The sequence below is a fragment of the Capricornis sumatraensis genome, chromosome X, assembly GCF_032405125.1.
Source record: "Capricornis sumatraensis isolate serow.1 chromosome X, serow.2, whole genome shotgun sequence".
Classification (NCBI taxonomy): Eukaryota; Metazoa; Chordata; class Mammalia; order Artiodactyla; family Bovidae; genus Capricornis; species Capricornis sumatraensis.
In genome coordinates, this window is record NC_091092.1 from 33,505,794 (window position 1) to 33,515,377 (window position 9,584).

The window sequence follows — 9,584 nt, forward strand, 5'->3', positions numbered from 1 at the left end:
AATTTAAGGTTCTGGTGTCGGTTTCTTCATCTGTGAAATGGGAATAATAATAGTCCTTAATTTATAGAGCTGTAAGTAATAGTTAATACTTTAAACCAGCCTAAACTATGGCCAGTGTGCTTGTGAACATTTTCTAAGCTTTTAAAATATTTTAGATAATCTTATTAATGATGTTAGATGGTAAACCATTTCGTATCAGTGCTTATGTTGTATCTCCCCAGCTAGAAATTATGGGAGAAATATCTTTATGTTCTGTTTATTACCTTCAGTGCATTGCTATTTCTGTATGTTTGCCATCGTCACAATGGATTTGGTTTGCAGATACCATGAAGTAAATTATAAAAAAAATACAGACTGCAATTAGGAAACATTGCCATCAATAAGCAAGTAATGAGGTGGGGTAAATGGAAAACATATTTTCTCACTAATAATTAATACTAATTCTAATAATCCTATTTATCAAGTACCTACTTTACTATGTTAGACACTATCTTTTATTGTTCATATTAATTATATGAATTAAAAAACTGAAACTCATAGAAATTTAGTAACAAGTTTCAGGCCACTCAAATAGGAGTCACACCTATTACTCACTAATTACATATATTCCTTTGGTTTATTCCTTTAAAAAAAATCTGAGATATGATTCTTGGTTAAAACAGCTAAATTGAGTTCGCATAACAATTCTGCTTCTCACTAAACATGTGACAAGTTTGAATTCAGAACCCACGTTTGTACAGAAAGACTCTCTCTCTAAATGTAAATCTGAAGCTTCTTTGTAAAAGACTTCATCCTCTGTCATTTCCTGGGAGCTCTTGCCTCCAGAACTACATAAGTTGATCATTTCCTACAAATCTTTAGTTACTGCCAACCCAAGATGACGCATCCTCTGTTATCATGCCCCAAGATTTGTTCTCTTTTTCCTCATAGGTATAAGTTATGATAATACATTTCTGATTTTCCACTCAATGAGAATAATCCAGGTGTGAAAACATTGTATTTCTCCATCTGTTTCAACACTTGGGCTAGTGATCACGTTTTAATTAGTAAAGCAGTGGTCCTGAACAGAAAGAGAATGATCAATACTGTTGGCTCAAATCCAGTTGTACTATAATGAACATCTTGGCTATAAACTGGATTCTTTTGGTTGACTTATAGTCTTGCCATTGGCAGATTATTAAACCAGTAAAAATCTCCTAGTTCTACTTTACCTGGGGCCAATAATTTCAAGAGTGTTTCCTTTCTCTCCTGATCACTTCAATTACTATTCTTATGAAGTGTGTGTTGAGTGGAGGACTTGGTCAAAATAGATGTAGAGATGGTGATAGATCAGAAAGTAGGAAAATCTAGATTGTACTTTATTCCCAAGTATCCTTAGTATAGGAATATATTTTGCCTTATATTGATTCAGTCACCTGAATAATATGCACTTTAAGGTTTCAATTACGGTTCCTTCATCATTTGCTTTTCTTCCAATTTGAGTATCATTTGCAAACTAGGAAATGTTTTCAATATCCTCATCCAAATAATTACATTCATATAAAAAATCTGTTAATGAAACATTAGAGCTAAGGGCTTAATTGCTGAAAAATCAACTCTCAGAGCTAGAAAATTCGTTTAAGGTTCCATGGCAACAAGATCTATTATTAACTATATAAATGTTATCTAATAACATTTTGAAATTAATGTGCTAGTTTAGGTACTTTCAAGACTATATATAAAGGTAAGGTGCTGTTTAAAAATAAAATAGTCTGTTTAAATGGTTTCTCTGGATGAAAATTTTGGAAAACTTCCAGTTTCTTCCAATTATTTTAATCCTTATCAAATTTTATGCCCATTTTTCTAACAGTTAATGAGAAAATGCTCCATTTCTTTTGAAATACAACAGCATTTGATATCCAAGTCTTATTTCTGTCTCAGTTTTTTCTAAAGAAAAAAACTAGCAGAAAAGAAAAATGCAAATACAAATGTAATGAAGTAGGAGAGTTGCTATAGGATGTGTCCAAGAAGGGAATCCAGGAGAGCAGGTCATCCTTTGAAGGAAAAACTTTAGACATGAGAAAATATTTTTGCAATTTTAAAGTATGATAAGTATACCAAAGTATCTGAAGTTGAATGAAAGATATTACATGCTTATTGCCACAAAGAAGTGAAAACTGGCCCAGGTTAATAAAAATGAATGTAGAAAGGTAGTAAGAGTTTTTAGTAAGCACTTTATTCATATCAAAGCAAAAATGATTAAATACTGAAACTATTGAATGTATGACAGAACTTCTAGTAAGCACATTGAACAGATGGTTCAGAAGTGGGAAACACCACTGAGATTTTTCTCATTCCAAACAATGCCCATACTACAGATGGCAAAACAAAGGCCCAGGGCTGGGCAGTAATTTTTCCAAAGGCACACAGTAATTATAGCAGCCTAAGCATGTGGAAGAATGCCAGGTTCCATTCTTCCGGAGCAGGGGGGATATCAACATGAGAGATGATGATAGTATTCAAACACTGGAAGAAGCAGTTATTGGAAACATGTTGTTTATTCATCACTATGCTGGTTATCAGAGGGGATCCCAAACAAAAAGACATAGTGTTTGTCCATGACAAGCTTCTTATCAAACTGGGAAGACAAGGGTGTAACATATTTACAGCAGCACCTTCAGGACAAGTCCACATTCAGGTGAAACATGAAGATCTAAAAGACTGCACAGGGCAGACTATGTACACGTTGCTGCAGCAGTTCTTCGTAAAGGTAGTTATGGGGTGAAGTGACTAAAACATGGGGCTTCAGCCGCTGGTGCTAGATTGACACTAATGGAAAAGACAGGAAATTGGCTTTAATGTGAGTACAGATTGAGGTTAATATTAAAGAATAACTTTCACTGAGTACTTCTTGGGACTGAGGAGAAGGCAAAGGAAGTATAGTAAGTTGTTCCACCTTACCTATCGTTTCAGTTACCTGCAGGCAATTGTGGTCTGAAAATAATATACAGAAAATTCCAGAAATAAACAGTTCATGATTTACATTACATGCTGTTCTGAGTAGCATTATGAAATCTCATATTGTCCACTCCATCCAGCCTGGAGGTGAGTCATGAGTTTGTCCAGAGCACTGGGCAGCCTTTTAGCAGCCACCTTGGATATTGATTGAGAGGTAACCCTTATTTTACTTAATAATGGCCTCAAAGCACAAGAGGAGTGATGCTGGCAATTCTGTTAGGCCAAAGAGAATATTTAAAGTGCTTCCTTTAAGTGAAAAGGCGAAAGTTCTTGACTTCGTAAGGAAGGAAAAAAAAAATCACTTACTGAGGTTGCTAAGATCTATTGTAAGAACAAACCTCTTTAGGAAGCTGAAGAAGGGGAAAGAAATTAGTGCTAGTTTTGCTGTTGCACCTCAGACTGCTAATGTTATGGCCACAGTGCATGTTTAGTGCTTAGTTGAGATGAAAAAGACATTAAATCTGTACAGTAACCTATTTTGAGATATCACATTACCATAAATTTTATTAAAGTATGTTGTTATAATTTTTGTATTTGATTATTAATTATTGTTTTAATCACTTACTGTACTAATTTATAATTTAAACTTTATCATAGGTATGTATGTATAGGAAAAAAGTATTAAATTATATATATAGGGTAAAAGTATTGAATATATATGTAATCAATATATATTCAGTACTATCTAACTATCTGTCTATATATAGGGCTTGGTATTATTTGAGATTTCAGGCATCCACTTGGGCTTTTGGAACATATCTCTCCCTCAACCCCAAGGATGGCTGGGGGCTACTGTATGTGCTTCTTGCTCTTCATAAACTTAAGGTTTGATTGTAGGTACTAGGCATTATTTTTGAAGTGTAAGACATAGATAAGGAAGTTGATAATTAACTACTAAATGAGAGACATAAACAGGAAATCAAATGAATATCCTAGAGTGATCTCAAAGAAGAGGATTAGTGACTATATGGTAATGTGGAAATATTGTGAGCGATTGAGTCATACAGATTGAATTCTCATGCAGGCTATGATACTTAGTGGGTGTGTGGCTTTGCTGATCTTCTGTTTCTTTATCTGTAAAACTAGGGGTGTAATATCAATACTTGGGGCTTCCCTGGTGGCTCAGATGGTAAAGAATTTGCCTGCAATACAGGAGACCCGGGTCCAATCCCTGGGTTGGGAAGATCCCCTGAAGAAGGGCATGGCAACCCATTCCAGTATTCTTGCCTGGAGAATTCCATGGACAGAGGAGCCTGGCGGGCTACAGTCCATGGGGTCACAAAGAGTTGGACACGACTATTTCTCACCACATGTCACTACTCACCCTACTCCCTCATCCTTCCTTCTTCCCTTCCCCATTATCTAGCCAAAGCCTATCTATCACCCACTATCAAATGTCCCTTTCTTCAGAAGGCCTTCCCTGATCACTTCAACAATGGTAAAAGCTATTATATTATGTTTAGCAGATATTACTTGACACTTTGAATCTGTTAGTTTAATTGAGGTATAATTTACATACTATAGAATGCACCCATTTAAAATGTACAATTTAATGATTTTTAGTTAACTTACTGAATTGTGCAACCATCACCACACACCAATTTTACAATACTTACATTATGCCCCAAATATCCATTAGCAGTCACTCTCTGTTCTCACCCCCAGTCCCTGACAACAGCTAGTCTGTTATTTATCTCTAAAGATTTGCCTTTTCAGAATATTACTTATGAATGGAAACATATGATATGTGGTCCTTTGCATCTGGTTTCTTTCACTTACCATAACATTTTTGAGATTTATCCATGTTATAGCATGTATCAGAATTTCATTCTGTTTTATGGCTGAATAAGATTCCATTGTATGGGTATTTTACATTTTACTTATCCATTCACCAGTTAGATATTTGGGTTGTGCCTGCTTTGGGGCTATTAGTAATAACACTGTTACAAACATTCAGGTGTGTTTTGTGGGCATATGTTTTTTATTATTCTTATGTCTATACCTAGGAGTAGGTCATATGGTAAATTTTTCCAATTTGGTAAATTTATGTTTAATTTTTTTTAGATAACACCTTATAATCTGCCCATTTGAAGTATTATACAAGTCAATGCATTTTAATATATTCACAGAGTTGTGCAGCCATCACCACAATCAACTTTTGGATGTTGCTCAGAGAGTAGGGAGTCTGTTGTTGTTTAATCACTAAGTTGTGTCTGACTCTTTGTGACCCCATGCGCTGTAGCCCACCAGGACCCTCTGTCCATGGGATTCTCCAGGCAAGAAAACTGGAGTGGGTTTCCATGCCTTCCTCCAGGGGATCTTCCTAACCCGGGGATCAAACCCACCTCTGCATTGCAGGCAGATTCTTTATCACTGAGCCAGCAGGGAAGCCCCTTATAGTGTCTGTACTAGGAGCTGTTGTCAGATAAGAAACTGCTGCAATCAGACGGAAGACTGGTTGTGCATGGCTGACACATGCTGGTGATGAGTAGTTAAGAATGAAGATTTGAGTGATAGAGTCCCCGGGTGATAGAGACAGTTTGTTGGCTGGCTGGTACTGATCCAAACCATTTAGAGACTGAGTTTGGAAGAGCTTTGGTGATAGGATGACGCAGGTGGGTTGGGGTGTGATGTGATGTGACAGCTGTCTAAGCAGTAACTTACATAGTAAGATCAGTTTTATGTCTGAGCAAGTAGGCTAGAAGAGCCAGCCTTGAGGAGTCAGGCCCAGAGTGACTAGCTTCAGAACAGGGAAAGTAAAGATAGAGTTGTGAAGATGTGCTGGTGGAAAAAAAAAAATGGTGATCCAACTGGCTGTCTTTTCTCTGGCTGCTCTGGAATCATGGAAGAAGCACTGACTATACTACCTTCCAGTCTTAAGAGTTAATTACATAAGCAGCCCTGTCAACATTATGGCTTTCCAACAAATTCACTGAGGTTGCTGAGGGAGAAATGTCCACATGTCTTCTGGAAGTTGTCTAGAATTTTAAAGATTTCCTACTCAACCTGAAGCAAATCCTTACAGTGCTTAATCTAAGCAATGTGATAAGATCATGACCTTTTCAGAAATGCCTTTGATGTCAATCCTAATTCAGCTAAATTTTACCTGACAGAGTAAGAATGAAACATTATAAGCTAGTTTGTCAAGCATCTCAGTAATCTCTTGTGGCAATAATCTGCTATAACTCAGCTCTGCAATGACGGGGACTGGTGAGTGATGTTCTTTGACTTGGAAGGAACTTATTAAGTATTTGACCATTGATTAATGAAGTAAATATGCACTAAGTAGATCTTGAAGTGAAGTAGACTGAACAGAAACCTTGCAGGCATTAGTCCCTCCTGCCCACTATCCATACTGTGATTTATTTTGAAAATGATGACTGTTTATAGCTACAATGACTCAGAGAAACCAGTGTTGAAAATCAACAGATCCAGAGATGAAAAACATTGTGGGTAACTCCTATCTTGAATTTTAATCACCATTATAAAAGTGAAAAAAAGGGAGCCTATAAAAGATTAGAGTTGTGAAAGCCCATTTTTCCTCAAATGACCATTCTGATGTATAAATTTAAAAGCTATGCTATTATTTTTAATAATATAAATGTAAAAAATCAAGGAAATTAAAATTGCATTTTTATTTTTTCAGGTACACTTTATGATTGGTCGTAACAGCAAAGTAAGTATATGATATTTTTGAGTTGGTCATCCATTAAGTTTTAGAATGCTTTTAATCTCTTCATCACTGTGTTCCATTTTCGCAAAGACAATAGATACTACAGTTCAGAAACTGAAGAAATGGGTTTATTTTGGTCATTATTACTTTTCTTAATATTTTCTTCATTAGTTATCAGGTTTCTTTCTGTTAAAATTTCCCTCTGTATACACAAAGATTATTGAGTGTTTAGAGGATTGACAGCATACAGCATACTGGTTTTTCTGCCTCTTGTTTTGTGCCTCAAAGTGATACACAGGGTACAATCTGAAATATTTCATACTCTTGTAGACTATCATCTCATGAATTCTCATTGAGGCTTGTTTGCCATGAGAAACTCCTTTTTTTATTGTCCAGGTTAGATTTTAGCATGCCATTCCAGACTATATATAGTTTTTGAAGCTTCTTTCTAGAGCTAATCTCTCAATGTGATCATAAGGCAAATGACCAAAAACCTCCCCCTTTATCATAAAAAGGCTTTACCTAACATTATGAACATAATATAACATTCATAATTGTCAGTACCAAATGAGATTTAAAATCAAGGTGGCATGGAAGCTTCAGCTAGAGATGGAGTGCTTGCCGTGTGGCCTTGCAGTTTCTTCCCTAGACTTTGAATATATTTTATTCATTATAGCCCCTTGGACTTTGAATACTGCAGCCCCAAACCTTGCTTCATGACAGTCCCTGTGTGGGCAACTAATTTACCAAGAATTACAATTTCTTTAAAAAGAAAGTGAGAAGATACTAGTGTGATAACACAAAACAACTCTTCATGTCTTGGTGCCCAACAGGTACTCTTATAAATTACTGCCATATAATAGGAGATGGCAATTCCTGTATTACTGCCACTGAAAGATAAATCTATGATGCATTATTCTGGCTTTTATTGTCTCTTAAAACATCATCAGATTGAATTTAGAGTAGCAAGGATACAAAATAAATACACAGGACAGCCTTCTCATAAAGTAGAGAAAAGCCAGCCTTCTTTGGGCCTGAGTGCTCTAGTGTCAAAATGGAATGACAAGTCTGAGCAACTTCTTGTTTCAGCACACAAAAAATGTAGACCTGTTTCATCCTTTACTTTAAAGAATGCAGGGCCAGTTTGTAATAGGGAAAGAAATGCCAATGTTTCAGTCCTACTGCTATCACTAACAAGCTGTATGACCTTTAACAAGTCACTTATGTTCTCTGAACCATAGTTTCCACCTCTGTAAAGTTTTATGGTTAAATTAGATGACCTTCAGGTTCCCTTTTGGTTTTAATATCTTATAGCCTAATATGATTAATGCACATAATACTATATGTACCTTATTTATAATTGTATGTACCTTACTTGTATGACATGACAGCAATATATGACTACAGAGCTAGCAATTTTTTGAAGATGAAAAAGACAATATGGCTGCTGAGGCAGGCTAATAATAGTAGTAGTAGCAGTACTTGTATATTATTAATTCATTTAAGAAATATTTATTGAACACCTGGGTGTCACATCAGTAGTAGGTGTAGAAGTGAAAATGAAATATTCCCTTTCCCTTCACATGTGATAGTGAAGGATATGGTTCTATAATATAGAAAAGTCCTGATTAACTAGATACTTAGGGAAAGGGATGTTAATTGAGGCTTTTAAAAAATTAAGTAGTACAGCTATCTTTTATTTCAGTCTTTGTGGTTAAACCATTTAATAAGACTGTAATCCATTTTGCTACCTTAGTGAACATAATTGAGTTTTACTTTAATATTTGGAGTATTTTTTCAGGGTCTCAAGTTCATAATTATGAAATCAGTCTTTATTGTACAGAAAAAGTAAGAGCTTGTGATGAATAGGACCAGACCATTTCTTAGGAGATTAGTTTGTTTTTCTTTAAGTATTCATACATTCAAGATGCCCACTCACTTAATCACCACCTTCCTTTTTCTCATGAAAGTTAAGTATAGAACATGAAATAAAATGTTTCATTAGTTGGGCTTCAGTTAATTAAGGTTTTACTGTACATAAAATCCTGACTAGTAACATGGGAATCTGGTTGGTTCTGGGGGGAATTAGTACACTCAGCTTTCAGTGCCAGATTTGGTTAGGAACATGGGCTGACTATGTGATGTCATCTGGAAGAGATCAATCACAAAGGTAAAGGTGGAGTTGCTGTTTTTTTAACCCAGCTTTATTGAGATTATATATTTATATAAGATTGTAGTTTAAGACATATTCTGCAAAATGGATAAAGGGATTTAAAATATTGAGGTTGATGGAATTCTCTCCTGGTCCAGTGGTTAGGACTTACTGCTGTCACAGCTATGGCCTGGATTCAATCCCTAGGTTGGGGAAATAAGATCCCACAAACTGTGCAGGAGCTAGAGCTATCTTCCATCTATTTGAAGAGCTCTCTTGTGGAAAGCTGAGTAGAATTCCACTTGGAAGGGATCTGAAAAGTTATCTATTCCAATACCTCCCCTTCTGTATATCCATAATATATATGTATGTGTATATGTATATATGCACACACACACACACACACACACACATATATAATCAGTCAGTCAGTCAGTTCAGTCACTCAGTCATTTCCGACTCTTTGTGACCCCATGGACTGCAGCATGCCAGGCTTCCCTGTCCATCACCAACTCCCGGAGCTTGCTCAAACTCGTGTCCATCGAGGTGGTGATACCATCCAACCATCTCATCCTCTGTCTTCCCCTTCTCCTCCTGCCTTCAATCTTCCTTAGCATCAGGGTCTTTTCCAGTGAGTCAGTTCTTTGCATCAGGTGGCCAAAGTATTGGAGTTTCAGCTTCAGCATCAGTCCTGCCAATGGATATTCAGGACTGAGGATATATATAATATCCTCATATATATTCTACGCTATCCCCGTATAT